Source organism: Electrona antarctica (assembly GCF_951216825.1).
Source record: "Electrona antarctica genome assembly, chromosome: 23".
NCBI classification, from domain to species: domain Eukaryota; kingdom Metazoa; phylum Chordata; class Actinopteri; order Myctophiformes; family Myctophidae; genus Electrona; species Electrona antarctica.
The window spans coordinates 9202894-9224215 of NC_136804.1; the positions used below are offsets into that span (position 1 = coordinate 9202894).

At 43.9% G+C, this 21322-nt stretch overlaps 1 protein-coding gene across 1 annotated transcript in view; it reads left to right on the forward strand.

The window, feature by feature from the left end:
- Positions 1 to 13369: 13369 nt before the first annotated feature.
- Positions 13370 to 21322, forward strand: part of dcn (decorin) — a 35266-nt gene continuing 27313 nt past the window's right edge. Inside the window, exon 1 of the mRNA XM_079493764.1 lies at positions 13370 to 13581. The gene's annotated coding sequence lies outside the window, so the exon portion shown is untranslated. The remainder of the gene's footprint in view (positions 13582 to 21322) is intronic.

Genomic DNA, 21322 nt, shown 5'->3' on the forward strand with positions numbered 1-21322 from the left:
AAAGTCAACTAATTGGCCTATTTGACAGTGCAGAAGCAAAATTGCCTTGATGCCTACAACATTAACGAGTGTCAACAAGCGTCAGCTGCACAGGCCTGCCCTCTGCAGAGCTCTAATTTGAAAATGACTACGTCTGTCTCATTTCTCTCCAAAAGACCTTGATGGAATATGATTAAGGATTACTGTGATTATTGTAAGCTCACATTTCATATCACACAGACACACACAAACCATACAGTAAGAACTCCTGTAACTTATTTAAAAGAAGAAGAAAAGATATATATTTTCCGGACATATCGGACATCCCGACTCACAACATTACTGAGTAGGCGGTGCTGGAGTCCATTAGAGCACATCTGGCTTCACTGTGGTGTTATGGATGCAGTCGGTCGAAGACCACCGCCATCGTCCCCCCACCACCACCCCACTGGCTTCACTGTGGTGTTATGGATGCAGTCGGTCGAAGACCACCGCCATCGTCCCCCCACCACCACCCCACTGGCTTCACTGTGGTGTTATGGATGCAGTCGGTCGAAGACCACCGCCATCGTCCCCCCACCACCACCCCACTGGCTTCACTGTGGTGTTATGGATGCAGTCGGTCGAAGACCACCGCCATCGTCCCCCCACCACCACCCCGCTGGCCAAGAAACAACAACCACATCACAGCTTTCTGAGGGAAAGCATTTAGCAGTAATTGTCTTGCTGACCGCAGGAGGACATTACAGGTCTGTGTTCTCCTAAAAGAGGCGTTTAATGACTCTAGTGGGAAACTTTTGTGTCGTTCAAGGACCCTTCAGGAAAGTTCACTGGCTTGAATCGCAACGTTTAATTTGTCTGGGGAAAGTGAATGATTCATACGTGCCTGTCAATAATAACAGAATTATTTAGAACAATGCAAAATGGCCGTCTTGAAATCGGAAAGGTACCCGGTTCCATGCCATGACCCCTGCTGGCTTCCTGTCGAGGGTGTCCTTGAGCAAGGCACTTAACCAGTTAAGCACTATATACTTTGTAGTATGCTGATTGTGCAGAAATAGCAGGTGCTTGCCCATCATAAATGGACATGTTTGTATGGATATACATAATGTATCGTGCTCTAATATTAAACACCTTCAGGGAAGAAAATAAAACAAGTTGTGAATGCAGACAGTCTGTGGTGCAGTAGGGTCCTGAAGCATAACACATCGGAGTTGATGACGGACGGAGTAAACGATTGTCTTGGATATTATTATAATTGTGTACATAAATACAGGCTATACAATAACAAATAATTGCAGTGGTAGTGATACTGTGATTAGAGAGGAGATGGCTGTGGATTTAGGCAGAGGACATGCAGTACACCACACTTACAGTTGGGTGCCACCGATATTGTCCCTTATCATTTGACCCATTTAGGCCTGACCTCAAAATTTAAAAAAAAATCTTCTAAATCCTCCAGTTTTCTGAAATAAATATTTTCACGATTTTTCAAAAATAGCAGACCTACAAGCTCGTAGCGCGCCACTCGGTGGCGCGCTACGAGCTTGTAGATCTGCTATTTTTCAATAGCTAAATTATAACATAATGTTTAAAACACCAAAAGGGGTTTTGCGCAGATCACGCAAACCTCAGCAAAAAGAAAAGGACAATATCGATGGCCTCCAACTGTATGATGAGCAGGGTGGAGGTGGAGCAGTTTCAACCACCTTGGTGTGGACATCAGTGATAGGACTTGTCATGGACAACGCACATGGACAGTTGGAGACACTGCTGAGGAAGGGCACTGGTGGAAAGTAACTAAGTGCATTTGTGACCAGGTCTAGCAAAATGGTCCTCATCTCGCCTATAATGAAAAGGCAGAAAATCTCAAATAAACTTTTTTTTTTGTTGTGATTTTCGTTTTTTTTTTCCATATTAACACAGCTTGAATGTTGAAGAAAGTTTTCATTCCAACAGATTATTGATTTGGGCAAATTAAATGTATACATTTATAAGTCAAAGTAGGCTAGCCAGCTCTAGGTGTTGAAATGTTGTGAACATTCAAAGGGGATTTTCTCAGCTTTGGGTAAAACGGCACAATCATTTTAAAATGGTCATATCTCCTTCAAATATTTTCCAATTTCATTGAAATTTCATTCTGTACTTTAATAATCTGTAAAAAACTGAAAAATTACTCTGGTCGAGATGAGGCCCTATTTGCCAGACCCGGTCACATTTACTTAAGTACAGTAGGCTATACTTAAGTGCACATTTGAGGTATTTGTACTTGAGTATTTCCAATTTCCAATACTTTTACTTCTACTTCACTACATCTCGGATCCAACTATTATATTTTTACTCCACTACATTTATTTGAAAACTGTAGTTACTAGTTACTTTATTTGGATTATGAAAATTTAAAATGTGACATTTGCATAGTGAGTACGTTCTACTTTTGGTACATTTTGATGCCAATACTATACTTTTACTACGTAACGTACATTTTTTATTCCAGACATTTACTTGTAACAGAGTATTTCTACATTGCAGTATTGATACTTTTACTTAAGTAAAAACAATTGAGTACTTTTTCCACCACTGAGGAAGGATACCCTGTGTGCTCAGTGATTCTAAACCTTTTCAACTTCAAGGAATGTTTGAAATACATCACTTCGACCCCTCATTTGATACAATTTTATTTTCATCTCTGGGACTCCAATGCACACTGTACACTGGGAGCGCACTAAAGGGAACCAAATGCCTTTAGTTCCATTTGTAAACTGTCAGAGGGTCCTTTGGTTCTTATCTATCAATCATTTAGCCGCGGGGCCTTTATAGAAGGCTCAATTAAGGACCCCTGGGGGTCCCCAGAACCCATGTTGAGAACCACTGGCCCATATCACTATCACCTCAGACAGCTGAGGATTTCACTCCCCTCCCTGTTAGGACTCGTATTCCAGAAGGTGCTTGAGTAGCATTAGAAGGATTCTGAAAGACCCCCATTTTGAAGGCAGCCATTTATTCAGAACATGACAACTGTCCAATCCACACCTGACTTCCATTCTCTCCCTCATGTCCATAACGGGGAGAAAATATAATAAACTAGAATAAAAGCTCTTTATACAAACGTAATGTTTTTTGTCTTCTAATACATGTTTTGACTTCATCAGTGACTGACATTAGCTGAAATGATGGCGCTGATGCCTCTATTCCGTTCAATTAACACGACTCACGAGTGGGGAGGAAGAATGAGTTTGAGGTATATGTATGTGTGGGGGTTCAATGGGCTGTTATAGTGCTGGCTCGAGAAGTATGATTTAAGAGAAAGAGAGATGGGGAGGGATAGAGAGAGAGAGAGAGAGAGAGAGAGAGAGAGAGAGAGAGAGGTGGGGGGGGGGGGGGCTGTAGGTATAAGTCTGATGATGAGGGAATGAGTAATGGAAACGAAGGTGGAGAGAAAGCCAGAACAGTGTGTACATTGAGTGTGTGCATGTGTGTGTGTGTGTGTGTGTGCGTGGGTGTGCGTGGGTGTGCGTGCGTGCGTGCGTGCGTGCGTGCGTGCGTGCGTGCGTGCGTGCGTGTGTGTGTGTGTGTAGGATGAAGGGATATTGGACATGTCGGTACGTGAAAACTAACCTATAGACATCTCCATGATGTGTCTTTGGGACATAAAAGTACAACACTTTAAGACAGACATGCATTTACAATCACCAAAATTATTCTCACACTTTCAAGATTTTTCTAAAATGTTCATAGCAGTTTGAATTGAGCTGAGTAGCCAATGCAAAAAATTATAAAATGACACGGATGACTTTCCGGTATAATGGGTTAAATATAGAAATAACAAAAGTCATGCTATTTTCCACAAAATCTCCCTGTTTTAACATTACAAGGGACAGTTATTGACCTGGTCTCAAGTAACTGGGCTTACGGGTCAACTTCTTTTAATTTAAAATGTTTACAATTTTATTTACACATTTTCAGATTTAAAGACCAGACATACTGTACAAACATTCACTTTAATTATCTTTTAAAGTCAATCAACATCTCAGGCCTTCTCAGGGGTTTTTATGATAATAAAATAAATCAATAAAATCATGCTTTCCTTGTGGAGCCAGGAAAGTCATCAAACGTTTGACATCTGCTTGACTATGGTGAGACTTATTGTACATGAACGCTTCTGATAATTGTATTCTGTGTATCATCGTGCATTAAGAAAAAGCCAGTGGACATCTTACACATCATTGCATTCTGTACGAGGAAGCAAGCAGATTGACCATATCCTTGTGGTTTAAACTTTAGGCTACCCCAGGGGTTCTCAACCCGTGGGTCGCGACCCCTCGGGGGGTCGCCAAATTATTTTGGGGGGTCCCCAAAATATTTTCCAAATAAAGAAAAAAAAATATATTTTTTAAAATTTTATTTTCACTATTTTTAAAAAATAGCAGACCTACAAGCTTGTAGATCTGCTATTTTTCAATAGCTAAATTATAACAATGCTTAAAACATCAAAATCAGTAGCCGCTACCCTACCCACTGGTTGAGCTTTAAAGCTGGTCCCTTAATTTATAGCTGTGTAGTGTACTATGTCACCAAAACCCATGGACATACAACCCCCGCTCGCAGGATGTTTTCAGAAAGACTTAAAGCTAACAGAACTAATATAGGTAAACTACATTACATCAGCGTGCGACTGCAACTTGTTCCTGTTCGCCGATGACTCGGCAGTGCTGGTGGTCTCAGACAGGGATAAACTGATAAAGTTGAAAAAGCTCTGAAAGTAATCTGCACCTGGCTTGCTGATAACAAACTATGATAGTCTATCATTATTACACCTGGGAAAAACTGAATCCATTCTTCAAATAGTAATCTCAGTAAGGCCGACGGCTTCTCAGTTAAAGTGGGTTGGGTCACGGGTGACAATATTATCACAAGAAAAGATGAAATTACCTACCTAGGTTCCATCCTGGAGGCAAATAATATATGATATGATATATAATGATACATTTATAATGATAATATAATGATAAAATGGCCACCAATCAAAAAAACCAAAGAACAAGATTCCTGTACAGGATATTCTCACTGCTCAACAAAAATACCTTTAAGACCCTAACAGGAGCCCTCAAGGTTTCTCCGACTATGCATGTACCTCATGGTACCACAGCACCTCAAAGGCCCTTAAAACAAGGCTCCAGACATCTCAAAACAAACTGGTCAGGCTACTACTTGGCCTTACTCCCAGAACCCACCTCACCCCTGCCTATTTGGATAGGCTGGAATGGCTTAGGGTTGACGACATCTTGCAATGGGCCTGGTCTACAAGATTCGCTACACCACTAAGATACCCATGTACCTGTCTAAATACTTCCTTAATGTCAACGACACCCACAACACCAGAGGTGAGTTCAACAAACAAACCACGTGCAACCCAGATTTGGCTCAAACAAGGGGTTGAATTAATTTCGCTCTATATGCCACTAAAATGTGGAATGCCCTACCAACGGCCATTAAGAAATGTGAATCCGTAGACTCCTTCAAAACCACTCTCAAAGTGCACTTACGGGCGGCTGCAATTTAAAACTGGCCCCTTGAAAATAAAAATTTCAATCAATCAATCAATCAATCAATCAATCAATCTGATCACTGCTTTTGTCTAAATGTTGGGACCTAGAGCTTGTTTTTGTACAAGCTAAATCATATTCATTATTTATGTTTGCTTTCATTGTCTCTTGTATTCTGTATGTTATTGTGCTGCCCTAAAGAATAATTTCTAAATATCCAACATACTAATTTGCATGAATACAAACATGCACAAATAAAGTGAGGAACTTAGTGTACAGCACTAACAGCTTTAACCATGTCAATCAAGTAGAAAAATGTGCTCCTCGGAGCACAGACCTCCGCCAGGTCTGGTAGAATCCAATCTGATTACTTGATTATAACAGTGCTGACAAGTCTTAAAGATTTGGAAACACAAATCTGATTTGCCTGCAGTCTGAAGAGCTACAGTGGAATTCAAATGAGCACAAGGTACTGGCCTTCTCTGAGATGATGCCTGGAATGTATAGTCACTGTCTAAAAGTCCACATTGGACATATTATATCCAGTGCATGACGGCTGCCTTCCAGGCATCTCTGAGGACCTTGTGCACAGTGCCGTTATAGCTTATATGCAGCCAGACACAAGAATGCTACTGTACACTTCAAAGGGCTTGTTTGCATGAGGTTTGGACAAAATCTGTAGTAGTAGCCAAACATGTGCTTGCCTCATGGTGGCGCTAAGAGGCCAGTTGAAAAAAAATTACACCCGTGTGAAGTGAGGGGCGCTCTTATCATGATACATCATCATCATACATCACATTCCGTGCTCAACCAATCAAATCATCACAAATGTAATTCCGGCCAATCACAATTTGCGTCTTCACATCTCTGTCCTCACTTTTGGTTTCAATGTTTGTGTTTACACAGACACCAAAAGCTGGGCATGTTCTGTCCTTTCCATGCTTCCTTCCTTCCTTGGCCTACTGGAACTATGCGTGCAAAATTCCCACCGTTCGGTCCAGCGGCATACATGTAGCATGTCGTTCAAAATGGGCCCCTTCTGCAAACGTTGAAAGCCAAATCTGATACATTTTGATCACGTGACTAGTATATAATATGGTGTAACAATTTGGGTGAGGTTTGGACGAAATTAGTAGATATAGTAACAAAAACGTTGTTTTGCAAAGAAATGGCGTTAGTATTGTCAGATGGAAATGGGCATGACCTATTTCGGGAGTTGCGTAATGAGTCTTTGTGTGTAGTGTCGGTCGGAACATGGCAGTTCCCATGGACGCTGCCTGCACCATCATAACAGATCTAAGTCGGTCAGATTAATTCATTCTGCTTTCCTTCTGCATACTACGAACAAACAAGAAAACTAACAAACGAATCACAACTTCACGGATTGTATCGACCCTCGGCGAACTCGGCGAGGGACGTGGGCGGTTATTTTTTGATGATGATGATCATCGGGCAGACGGGCAGATGAAACAATGCAAATACGCGTTGGTGTGGAACTGGAGGGGGACAGCAACACCACCATCCCTGGAGGGGGACAGCAACACCACCGTCCCTGGAGGGGGACAGCAACACCACCGTCCCTCGGCGTTGGTGTGGAACTGGAGGGGGACAGCAACACCACCGTCCCTGGAGGGGGACAGCAACACCACCGTCCCTGGAGGGGGACAGCAACACCACCGTCCCTCGGCGAACTGGAGGGGGACAGCAACACCACCGTCCCTGGAGGGGGACAGCAACACCACCGTCCCTCGGCGTTGGTGTGGAACTGGAGGGGGACAGCAACACCACCGTCCCTCGGCGAACTGGAGGGGGACAGCAACACCACCGTCCCTCGGCGTTGGTGTGGAACTGGAGGGGGACAGCAACACCACCGTCCCTCGGCGTTGGTGTGGAACTGGAGGGGGACAGCAACACCACCGTCCCTCGGCGTTGGTGTGGAACTGGAGGGGGACAGCAACACCACCGTCCCTCGGTGGTGTGGAACTGGAGGGGGACAGCAACACCACCGTCCCTCTGCGTTGGTGTGGAACTGGAGGGGGACAGCAACACCACCGTCCCTCTGCGTTGGTGTGGAACTGGAGGGGGACAGCAACACCACCGTCCCTCTGCGTTGGTGTGGAACTGGAGGGGGACAGCAACACCACCGTCCCTCTGCGTTGGTGTGGAACTGGAGGGGGACAGCAACACCACCGTCCCTCGGCGTTGGTGTGGAACTGGAGGGGCACAGCAACACCACCGTCCCTCTGCGTTGGTGTGGAACTGGAGGGGGACAGCAACACCACCGTCCCTCTGCGTTGGTGTGGAACTGGAGGGGGACAGCAACACCACCGTCCCTCTGCGTTGGTGTGGAACTGGAGGGGGACAGCAACACCACCGTCCCTCGGCGTTGGTGTGGAACTGGAGGGGCACAGCAACACCACCGTCCCTCTGCGTTGGTGTGGAACTGGAGGGGCACAGCAACACCACCGTCCCTCTGCGTTGGTGTGGAACTGGAGGGGGACAGCAACACCACCGTCCCTCGGCGTTGGTGTGGAACTGGAGGGGGACAGCAACACCACCGTCCCTCGGCGTTGGTGTGGAACTGGAGGGGGACAGCAACACCACCGTCCCTCGGCGAACTCGGCTAGCCGAGTTGGAACGATACACAGTGACAGACACGTCTTTGCATTGTTTCATCTGCCCGTCTGCCCGATGATGATGATGACGAAAATAAACTAACAATACAAACGTAGCCCCAATATGTTCCCTTAGTCCCTATGCTCATTCTGTAGCTCATTCAAAAGCCAATTACCGACGAAGGGTGGATGGGATCAATGTGTACTTTTTCCCTCGTAAAAGTAGACATTCAGGGCTTTCATTTGGATGTATAGTATTGTATAGGATATTTTTTGTGTTACATAAAGGTCAATATCTCCAGAATGGACAAATTAAGCTTTCTTTTGAGGTATGTGGTGTGCTTCTCGCTATAAGAGAACATTTGCTGTCGGCCTTGGAAAAGGTTGGTCCTCCAATGCTATCAGCATTAGCATCAGAGGTTCCCCTATATGCCAGAAATGGCTAGCACGCTGTGTGTTAAGCTAGTGTGGGCCCATTTTGCCCCATTTGTACACTCAGAATAAAATGTACACTGAGGACTTTATACAATGTAGATTGTGGTCCCAGATAAATCATGTCAAATGTGTGTCTGTGGCCAACTGCGACTGGCCGACACTAGCTGGCTTGGACATTTTGTAGTCGAAAGTAACACATTTCACTTTCTATCTAATGCCTGTGTAACCCTAAATTCTTGTTATTTAAAGATGGGGTGCCGTGATTTTTTTCCGACCCTAAAACACGAGTATCATGCAGGTATTATTATTATATGGAAGAACTTTTTCTAAAAAGTGTACAGTATTTGTTAAAATGTCGTTTTTATGTGGACACGCCCACCAATTCATTAAGTATGCCTGGTTTGCCTATTGGGATGGGTGGTGAGGTGATCCACCTGAACTGAAGACGCACCCACAGCTGTTGTTGTATGATAAAGGGGGAGGGGTTAGGAGATAGGATGATATTGTGATGTCACTATATCACTGTTTTTTTTCATTGGCACGTTTGACTGTCAAGGTTTCAGTCTCCAGGAAAAAACCCTAAATACAAAGGTTAAGACATCATTGCACATAACAACCACCCCAAGGGGTCTAATGATGTACTGTCACCTCATAAACACATGAAAACGACACACGACACTCCATCTTTAAGGAATGGACCAATATTAAACTATGCATGGCATGCCATTATCATGTGAAGAAAATATACAACATCACAGGAAGCCTGGTTGGACAAGGTGACTGTGGATGTTGTGTTCGTGTTAGTTTTTCCCTTTGTTGCTCATTGTGAGCTCATGCAGCGGTTGTGTCCAGAAGGCACTAGTGTATACAGTGGCACATTGTTGAGCTCAGCGGTTGTGTCCTGAAGGCTTCCTTAAATCGTAAATGGCCTGTAATCCCCTGATCCTCTCACCTCATTCCGTTCTTTCCACTGTTCTGTCCTTCCCATGTTTCCTCCTTTAAACTGGAATCCTGTAAAGTAACTATAGTAACAGATGTGCGACGCATGGGCTCTCAGCCTGTTCGGCCCTGTGAATAGAAGCGCAGCACAGACAATCGCAATATACTGTAAGCTTTTCCTCTCTTGTATTATTATATATATATGTTTATTTACATTCATTAGTCAAAGCAATATTAAAGGTATATTCAGTGATTTCACTTAATTCAAATATGACTATTTTCTAGTAGTATAGTAGAGCACACTCTACTATAGAGTGTGCTGACCATATAAGGAGTTCCTCCCTGTCCCCAGTTAACCCCTGGGGTAAAAAAAACGTAGGTTTCGTTTTTGGCTAGGTGAACCAGCCTTCATCCAATCAGGATAGAGAGGGGCCTTCCGCCAATCATGATCGAGCAGGGGCGGGGCGTTTAAAAACCCGGAAGAGTCGCATGGTCTATAGGCGTTTTTTTGACGCAACAATGTGCTTGCGCACAAAGTGAGGGCGGAAAAGTGAAGACGCCAAAAGTGAGCGGCCAGAATGACATACTGTACAGTATGTGATGATTTGATTGGCTGAGCAGGGCCAACCTAATAACATCCCTATTCTGAGGGGAATTAACATTAGCCAAAAATAGCCGATCTACAAGCTCACAACGCCTCGCAGCCGTGTGCTAGTGTGCAATGAGGTTTGGTGATTTTTTTTAAAAATTGCAACACAATTTGAATATAATACAATATGTAGTGGGGGGGGGGGGGGGGTGTCCCTGCTTAATCTCTCTCTCAGCTAATGGGTTCCTTGGCCTGAAGAAACGTTGAAGACCCATGCTGCAGTGTAGACCACGGTATAGTGTAGATTCTGTAGACGGAAAACTCATGCAATGCATAATATATTAGGCTTAGGCTAGCCAACACATTCCTATTTAGGCCTAGAGATGCAATTAGTAGCCTAAGAATGCTGCCCAAATCATGTTTTTGTGCATAGTCACACGTTAACGTCACACATTCCACAACCAAAACCCTGCATAACCACAGGGCAGCTTCCACACCAATTATATTTCACCCTGAGTGACGAGAAAAATGTCAATGTTTGACATTCATTCAATAGAAAGATGTCCAAAGAAAACCTGCCTGTCCAGGATGGGCTGGGATCGTTTTAGTCACACACACACACAGGGTCACCATGCATGTGTGTGGTCTGTCTCCCTACACCCCTCACCCGCAACCCCCCACCCCTGACTTCTGACGGGAAAAACAATCAAGTGAAAGGAGGAGAAGCTAGACAGGAAAAAACATGCTTTCTGCTATCTGATCCTTTTAGATCGGAGTCATAAAAATACAGAAACAGAGAGAGAGAGAGAAGGGGTGTGTGTGTGTGTGTGTGTGTGTGTGTGTGTGTGTGTGTGTGTGTGTGTGTGTGTGTGTGTGTGTGTGTGTGTGTGTGTGTGTGTGTGTGTGTGTGTGTGTGTGTGTGTGTGTGTGTGTGTGTGTGTGCGCGCGCGCATGTGTGCACTTATGTGTTACTATAATTGTGAGAGCCAAATGTCGCCACAAGTATAGTAGAATTTGAGAAATTGAAAACTGAGGACCATTTTCAACAATAGTTGTTTTATTTTATTACATTTAGTCAATTAGAGTAAGTCCATAATTAGGCAAATATTCGGGTTGGGATTAGGATTAGGTACGAAGCAGTTAGTGGTTGGAGTTATAGTATGTGCTAACTGCTCATCATTCTTTTCATCTGCTCTGCGTTTGATTAAACTTCCCTGTGTTTACAATACCCTCAAAGGAACGTCTTGACTGCAGCAAACAGAACCAATCGCATCATAAAGACATCATGCAGCAAGATCCTACGTGTAGTAGCGTGTTAGTTTCAGAGTGTAAAGGTTGATCTACTATCTACAGACTACAGCAGTGGTCCTCAAACATGTGCATGCCAACTACTAAAGGACCCCCACCTGAAAATGTTTTGTTCCAGGGAAGCCCATACAAGATGTTTTAAAATGTTTCAAAAATATATATATTTCACATCTTATTCATGTTCAAGTTTTTTTTGTTAAATGCTTGCATCACTATTTACATCTTAATTGTCATTTTTGGATAATTGTGTATGCTTTGTATTTTTATGCCTACTACTGCACGGATTGTTCTTTTGTTGTTTTCTTTTACTCGTCGCTGTAAAGCACTTTGTGACTATGTCTAGAAATGTGCTAAATTCATTATCTTTACATCGGCTCTTTTGAAAATATAGCCTATGATGTTGGTCAGATTTTCAAACAAAATACAGAAAATTGTATCGTATGCTTGAAGATCGGCTATCTTTTAAGAGGTTAATGATTATGAAATCAATGGCATTGTTGAAAGAGGAAACTGGACTTGCCAACGGACACAAGTATAACATCAACACTTATATGTGTCATATGTGACTCAAAGCCATGACGTGAGCAGATTGTGGTGAAAACAGAGAGGCCTGGATTTATGCAAGAACAATACAAGAGGATTGTGGCTTTTTATCCTGGATGATTCAATGGGTGTTCCATGTTCAGCCAGTCACTCTCATTCAGAACCAGACATAAATCCAGGCAGCAGACCGTTAATATTTCCTGTATCTTTTCTCAAGGACGTTTTGACAGCTAAGGCACATGATGACTACACAGTACAGTACACACAGATACAGTGTGGACTGGTAACTGCTAACCTTTTTGGTTTACTGGGGCAGTTACTCCAACCTCCAAGCCAGTCTCCTCTGCGGTCTTAGTCAAAGATGTCATCTGGATCATGTATGGTTGAAAGAAAAAAAGAGAAATAAGCTGTATTTTATCAATTTCTTTGCAGTTAAACAGATTAAAGCCTAGCCTCCCAACTTAAGCAACACCCATTCCAAGCAGGGCAAAGTTCTAAAAGCCCTGCCAGTAATCTCAACAGCCTGGAGTATTCTTGATTATTCATCAAGGACCCAGGGCAGAACAACAGCACTGCTCTTACATGCACGCAGTTCCAAACTCCACACTTTACAATGACAGACTGCCTCCTCTGTTTCCACTAATGAACTCCAATGGACCGCTCTCCATTAACGAAAATACCCTCAATAAGTACTCGGAGGGGGGGCGGGGGGGGACAATGGTGGTGGGAGGGGATAGAAGTTGGCACCAGTGCTGCATACTTGATGAAGGATTACACAGAAACGAAGGGAGGGGGGTTCATCAGAATGGTAAACCGCCATCGAGAATGAATAAACGAGAGAGAGAGAGTGTGTGTGTGTGTGTGTGTGTGTGTGTGTGTGTGTGTGTGTGTGTGTGTGTGTGTGTGTGTGTGTGTGTGTGTGCGTGCCTCATGCCTGCCTGCGTGCGTGCGTGCGTGCGTGCGTGCGTGCGTGCGTGCGTGGTTGCACACTGCATCTTACTCCAAGGTCCATACGACCGACCTATCATTACCAGATGACACAGTGAGGGTAGGGTGGCTGTCAGCCGACTCACCGCTTACTGCCTTAAGTCTGTCTCTCCTCTCTTTCTCTCATCCCCACTCTGTACTCCCCCCCCACACACACACACACGCACACACGCACACACACACACACACGCACACACACACACACACACACACACACCACACACACACACACACACACACACACACACACACCCTCCCCCAACCCCTCTTCACTCCTTCCAGCTGTTTTTTGTAGAGCGAGGCACGCCAGGGGGAAGTCCTCCACCGATTGTTTCAGTTCTGAGAGGCAGCGTGGCGGTCGACCCCTCCCTCCTTCTGCTTCTCTCTCTCTCTCCCTCTCTCTCTCTCTCTCTCTCTGTCTGTCTGACTCTCTCTCTCTCTCTCTCTCCTCCCCATATCGTGACAGAGCACACCTGTCTGGTCTTGGCTGCGCGCGCTCTGAGTCCAATTACTCCGTATAGGCCCTCGCAGGCGTTCCACACTGTCACCCGCTGCTGCACTCGTCTGGATTTTTTTTGGGAGCCAAGCTCATCTCGATCGCTGCACCCTCCACGGTCTATCTCACCTTTACTGAGCACAGGTAGGCGTTACAAGGCTCTAACTCTGGGGATATCCGTGCAGGGGAAGTTATAGGGAACGATGGAAGGGATGAATGGGGGGCATGCACATTGTGCGGTAAATACAAAAAGTATATGAATGAGTGATGCGAGGATGGAAAAGAAATGTGGAAATATTAGAGGATGGATGGTTTTGATTGCTGTTGAACCTTTGCACTTTCCGGTCGCTCTGTAGCAAATATATTTGGTACCATTTTGTTTGCATTTTGTTTCCTTTTATCCTCGTTTTGAGAAGTTCTGCTAGATAAGACGCACTGTGTGACAGTGAGTCTTACACAATCCATGTATGTATGTGTCCATGTGTTTACACGATGGTGATGATGCACTTTCAAAATCAGAGAGATCATGGAGAAGTGATGGCTGCGTGTGCGCGTGCATGTGTATGTGTGTGTGCGCGCGCACATGTGCATGTGTTGTTTCTCAATCACGTGCTCATCTGTGTGCCAGGTTGTTTGCCCTCATCCCTGCATAGTCTTTGGGTCTGGAACACAATAAGACATTATTCCCAGTCCATGCATACTACAGGACTTCCTACTTATTTGCACCATACGTCATATGGAGGTGTTGTGCAGGGGAAACCTGCAAGCTGACAGTATACCTTCATTGCAAAGCTTGTAGATCGGCTATTTACGCTATTTACGAAGATTTGTTAAAACAAAAAGTGAGGGGCGCTCTTATCATCATACATCATACATCTCATTCCGGGCCACTGAGAATTCACGTCCTCACCTTCATCTTCAAGGTTTGTGTTTACGCAATGGTTGTGTTTACACAAACACTCAAAACTGTCCATTCATTGTCAACGGCTTTTAATTTGTGTTGGGACAAACACTCAAAACTGGCCATTCATTATCAATGGCATTTAATGTTTGTGTTATAGGGCAATGTTTATGTTTACACACACCCGCAAAGCTGGACATAGGAGGGGCTAGCGCCCCTCAAAATGTAAAAAGTAGCGACGGCAGGTTGTAGTGGGGGAGGTGGGTATAGCACCTATATTATGGGTGAATGAGGGAAAGGTTTTGGCACAAGAGAGGGTATACCAGCATCCACATGTTGGTCTGTTTTTCACCCATCATCCTTTCCATGTCATCCTCCACCCACCGGACACCACGTTGTCTCCTCTGTGGTTTCTGCGTTTACCTCTTCGGGGTCGCGGTTTGGAGTTTGTTGCCTCTTGTGGCAATTGACCAAGTGAAGTGTTTTGACATGGCCTGCAGGCTGTTTGGATGTTACTCATACGCTATAAGCGTGGGTGTGTTAGTGTCACTTTACGTGTACCAAGTGGACAAATGCTGTTGTGTCTACACATTCTTGAATACATTCCTTTTCGGCCTTGCCTTTTCTTTACACTCACTGCTCCAGTGGGAAAGCTTTTAGGTTTACAAGTCCATTTCTTCTCGCTTGTTGGTTTTATTCAATCCTTTCTCGTTCCTTTTGAATTGTCTGCCTCTCTCTGTCTCTTTCTCCCTCGCTTTTTTGGGCGTTTGAGCATTCTAGAAGCACAAGAGAGAAGAAAAGAGGCTGAAATAACAAGAAGGATTTCTTTGTGTTGATTCAGCCCATTACCGTTTGTCAAGCCCCTCATTGGAAAGCTCTGTGTTTCTCAGACTTTCCATCTCAGCGGTTCGTGTAGGAGTGCAAACAACACACACAGGCCATTTCAACTCCACAACCTCCAATCTCCTCTTATCTATCTGCTCAGAGCTCTGTTTCTCATCAATGTGAACCTTTCCTCTGCCCGCCTTCAGTGCAGTGTTTTGGTAGGAGCTGAGCAGGGTCTGGTGATTGCTAGGGGCAACTAAAAGTGAGAGGCTTTGAAAGAGGAGATGAAAAAGCAAAACCACAGGCATACCTAGCAACATCCCTATTAATCGTGTAATGTTTTTTTTTTTTTTTTTTTTACATTTTACATTTTCTTTTCCTCTCTCTTTACTTTTCTTTTTTCCATTATTTTGCTGATTTAATTAAATGTATTATTATTTCTTCGGTTTAACCCATTATGATGCCTTCTATATCAGTGGTTCTCACACTTTCACCATTTTTCTAAAATGTTAAAACTTTGTAACCAAGAGTTATCTGATTATTATTATCATTATAAGCTTCCTCTATCAAAGAGGTGGAATTCCCTGCTAACTCATTTCATCTCTGATAGCACATGATCTGGAGTGTACTGAAAAAGGAACTATACAGAATAGAATAGAATAGAATAGAGACACTATACGTGTACTGTACTGTACTGTACTGTACTGTACTGTACTGTACTGTACTGTACTGTACTGTACTGTACTGTACTGTACTGTACTGTACTGTACTGTACTGTACAATATGTGCTGGAGTACATGGTTGCTGGATTCAGTCTTGTGTGTTGAGCTGTACAGATGTTTAATATTAGCAGCCGGAGTGAGTTAAGGGGGAGGGGGAGGGAGGGTTGGAGGACACTGGGTCCATGAGCTGCACCCAGGGGCTGCATTTTTCCATCTGGACCTGAAATGTCTGGGGCGAAAGAGCAAAGGAACAATGGAGATGAATGGACCTCGGCCATGAAAAGACTTTTCCCCCCCCCCATTCTCTGGAATACCAGAAAGTTCCACATGTGTATTCTCCTGGCCAATTTCTTTCTTTTTTCTTTTCTTTTTTTCTTCTTTAACTGTAGAAGGGTTAGAGGAAGAAGAAAACTATATATCGTAAGCTATGGAAGGGAGGAGGAGAGCACAGGAAGGAAGGGACTAAGAAGGGAGGAGGTGATGGAAAGAGAATAAAGGGAGAATAGGTTTTGGACAGCTTGTCCATGTCTGTTTGATAATGGTTCTGAGGTTCTCCTCATGCAGCATCTGAAATGTGGTCCAACCACTTGCTGGCCGGCTCGTACGGTACAAGGACTCCAGGCATGCCTTAGGGACCTCAAATTGATCTGTTGGTGGCGGTTATGGTCCTGATATGGTTCTTTATTATCTCAAAACCTCAACCAGATATGTCAATGGCCTCTAATTTGCCCTGGTCTTCGCTTGAAGCATGGTTCTGACCCTCTAGACGATGGGTTGACCGGTTACAGGGGCCGGGCGAGTCTCCAAACAAGACTCATATGGCATTACTCCAGCTGAACTCATTGTCTTGACCATGAATTTCCAGATGCAGAAAAATAACATGTCAGAAATCTTTGTTGGAAAACAATGCCAAATTAAATGACCCCTGCCAATATGTGTGTGTGTGTGTGTGTGTGTGTGTGTGTGTGTGTGTGTGTGTGTGTGTGTGTGTGTGTGTGTGCGTGCGTGCGTGCGTGCGTGCGTGCAAGGCGTGCACACAAAAGGACAGAACATGCACTTGTTGATGTGTTTTAAAGCGGGCACACGTGTTTTTAAATGTCCCGTAGCCTTGTAAATACCTTCCCATGATTCATTGCTGTCAGAGGTTCCGGAGGGGCAGTAGGCTACACAGACCTGTGGCCAGTTGGGGAGGGGGAGGTCCAGGTCTGCAGACAATGGATCACAGACGCTTGCAGACAGCCAATGGCTATACCTTATACGTCTCTTATATGTATTTATGTTTTCCTGTATGCATGTTGATTTGTTTGGGGTTCTTTTTAAACATTGTGATGCTATAGGCAGACAAGGGCAGCAAGGGAAGACATTAAGTTTGTCTTCCATTTCAACAGCACAGAGGTGCGAGAGAGGGTTGTTGTGTGAATGGAGATCTACAAATTATGACAAAATGGAAACAGGCGAGGGGGATGACTCATCATTTTTACATGTCTCAAATTTCAGAGAACGAGCAAAGAAAGATGAGAAAGGGGGTAATGACGGGAAACTCCCAAAACTCAAGAGTCTCTGCTTACAATTTAAAATGTAGGGATGAATCAGATGCTGTTAGTGTTATCCAGAACGATCAGGGTAAAACAAGGGGGAGAATAGTGTGCAAAGAGAACAACTTAGAGCTGCAAAGAAACTAGGATATCAGGTAAGCATCTATCCAAACAACATGCTACTGTATCTAAATAACATCCTTAGCCTTTGGGACAAGCAAATAGTATACACCTGCATAGCATTATAGCATCTATCTGAATGAGTGCTAGGGGGTGAGGTAAAGTCTGAAGAGGCGGAATGAGGCGGAAAAACGGGTCTGGATTTATTAGGAACACTATAGGCAGGGCTTAAAGCCAAAAAGAAAATCCCAAGACTGAAAATGATTTTTGCAAATCTGCACTGATCTCATTAAATGACCCCTATGAAATCCTCTGGACTGAAATCCGTCCCCAGGACTGAGAACTTTAAGCCCTGACTATAGGACGTGTGGAGGGTGAAGGGAGAGACGGACGAGACAACATCGGAAGGGAGATGATGCCGCCTAAGGGGTTAGAGAGTCAACCTCCACACCCTCCGCTCAGCGAGAGAGAGATCAGCCGAGGAATGACAAATCACAGGCCTCAGGCTTCATGCAGAGGCAGGAGCAGAGAAGATGCACAGGGCTGCTTAAATGTTTAAAGCCTGGGCTTGTTGCTACTACTTTATCTCCACCGTATCCGTTTTCCATTGATTGAAAGCACAGACGTTCTCTCTCCCTCCGCACCAGGTTGTTGTTGTTTTTTTTTCTCCACATCTGTCTAACGCACGTGCACACATGCAGCACTTTGTTTGATATGCCCCTGGCGACTCCTGCCAGATTCCTCAAGCTCTTTGAAGGCCCGAAAGAGTGCCGATCCAAATAAAGTTCAGACAGATTAAATTGTCGTCAGACTCCCCCCGCTGATCACAGATCGGAGTTAAACGTTTCACGTTGCACATTACCGACGTTTGGCTCATAATACACGGTGCCCCATTGCACCACTGCTCCTCCCGAAAATAAATAAAGGTCTGCTGAAAGCTCAACAGTTTACATTTAGTGTAAAGAATAAAGTTTCCCCAAGCAATTCCACATACTTTGTATTGATGGAAAGACTAGTTGACTGCTCAATATCACCCATTTTTACTCTATCTGTACTGCTGCACATGCAGTTTAACTTTAGCTTGTTTACAGCAGTGGTTCCCAAAGTGGGATCCGGGGACCCCTAGGGGTCCTTGAGGGAGTTCCAGGGGGTCCTCAGTTTAATGATAGTTAGGAACCAAATGGGTCTGTAACTCAGAGAGTGTACACATTTGTACACTCTCAGAGTTAAATTAACTTTGATTTTACAATATACATTGGGGTCCCAGAGATAGAACTGCCATTAAATGGGGGACCGTAGCCTATAATCCGGGTCAAACCGGGGGCCCTTGAAATGAAAATGGTTCATCAAATCACTACTAAAGCTCTTATGGGGGTCCTTGGTATATATTGGGCTAATGAGAGTAATTTCGGGGGTCCTTGACATGAAAAAGTTTGGGAATTAACCACTGGTTTACAGGACTCTTTAACCAGTAAGTGTGCAAACATTTTGGTTGGGTTTTTTTTTGTCAAAGCCTTTCTTGTGCAGTTATCAGCAAACAATTATGATACTTGATAGCTATACAATTGATTTTAACTTCATATTGAATTCAAGGTCAATCCTGAACAAAATATTACGTTGAAGGACATGTATTATTAAACAGAAAGCTGAAAACACAGTGTTTACCAACATTCAGTATTACTCTAGTTTACCAGTGCCTAAGAAAGATATGGTGATGACGAAGGGCTTTGATTCAAAGGAAAATGGACAGGTTTCAGTTCTGGCTTGTGTGCAGATATTTCTGAAAAGTGTACAGAATAAAAGAAAATGCCGACATGGGTACGATTTGGATTTACTCATGTCATGTTGCAGCATGCTGCTGAGATAGCCCTCTAGGTGCAGCTATCTCTCTCTCTCTCTCTCTCTCTCTCTCTCTCTCTCTCTCACACACACACACACACACACACACACACACACACACACACACACACACACACGCGCGCGCGCGCGCGCGCACAAAGCAATATACAGTAAGTATGCTCATGCATCAACAAATGCTTGAACTAGGCCGCGGGTTCGACTCCCAAGCCCGTGGTTGATTACCACATTCATCCGTATTTGTCCCTCTGAAATTGTAGATCGCCCATTTTCATGTAGAGGCGGGGCTAAAAAGGAGACCTAGTATAGACCCCTGAGGGATCATCAATGAAATATAATAGGGTTCTCAAACTTCTCATGATTATGGAGGCTGCGCCATCTGCCCAAACAATAAACAGCCCGACCAACAGCAGATATTTGGGTCCAATATTGGACAATCCTAATCCACCGATCACTGATTGTTGGACAGATCCCAGCAAGCACGGTCAGGACCTGGACGAATTAGTGACTTCTCGATTGGGGCCAAATCATGTCAAACCAAGACTAGTCAGATCTGGTCCAGAATATCACCTGATTTCAACCAACATCAATTCTGCTCACTAAGACGAATGTCCCTGGATGAATCCGAAAGAGTCAGATCGTGGCCAGATCAACTTAAGTCATATCATAACTAGTCAGATCTGGCCCAGAATAAGCTATATTATTTCAACTGGTGAAGACGTCCTGGAAATGACGTAAAGATCATCCCCATATGGGCTGTGATCTGGCCTAGTCCTGAACGTCAACGGAGTCATCGGAGGACGTCATCATAACATCATCAACGTCATTTGGCTTGCTGGGATATTTGTTCAAAACATACATTTTCATGTTAAGTTGATAAAATCTGAAATAGCCGATCTAGCTCAGATCTAGCACAACATGATGCGTTGTATGGGTGTAGGGTATTGAACATTTCAGAGGCCTTTTGAAAATGTTATGCTTGTAAGCATAACATTATAAGCATAATATATATTATATGTATAATATGCAAGGTTGGAAGTGGTTACACTTATCGGGACACGTCGGCTGCATAATTGCAGACATTGATGTTGTCAAAAGGTCACGTAGTTAACGATATATCAGTGACCTAAACGACACTGTACTTCAACACGAGTGACTTTCATGTCACCTTTCACTCTGTTGTTATTGGTTTTTTTCAACACATTGATTTCCAGGTGTTAATGAATGTGATTTTCAGTGCCTTTACCTTATTTTGTCGACCCACAGGACCCACAATGTGTCCAGGATGTAAACAAAAGGCTGTCTGGAGGGGCGGACGATCATATTTTCTTTCACCCGGAAAATACATTTTGTAAACGCGATCATAGGTTCTTTAGTTGCACAGAATATAGCTCGTTTTGACCATAAACTAAAATGTTTTTTCTAAATCTGACAACGTGGAGGCGGAAGGCAGGCGAAATGTTCACGTCCGGTTCATTTCTGCATCATTCATACCGTGGCGAAGAGAGACATCTCAATATTGCGTCGTTGGCAGTCAAGCACTGGATTCGGTGTGATGTAAACATTTTGTTCTTGGCAAGACAAAATTCCAAGTAACATTTTTAACTGCAAATGCAACCATTTTGCCACACAAAATAACAATGACCACGCTACCTTGTGGATATTGTGATGACCATATTCTTGTTTATCCTGAGGTTTGTTAGTAGAAGAGCACCCCCCTCCCAACAAAATAAATAAATACATAAACGAAATAAATTAACTGTCTTGGAAATTCATCTTTGTTTTTCCTTTCTGTGGTTTAAATTTCAGATTGTTACTTTACGTCCAGGCAAATCTACTGTGACTGATTATGACTCGCTAGGCAGTCGGCAGCAATTACATGTTCTTGTGTGTGGAATAGAGTTGTTTAATGCTCACAGCATTGT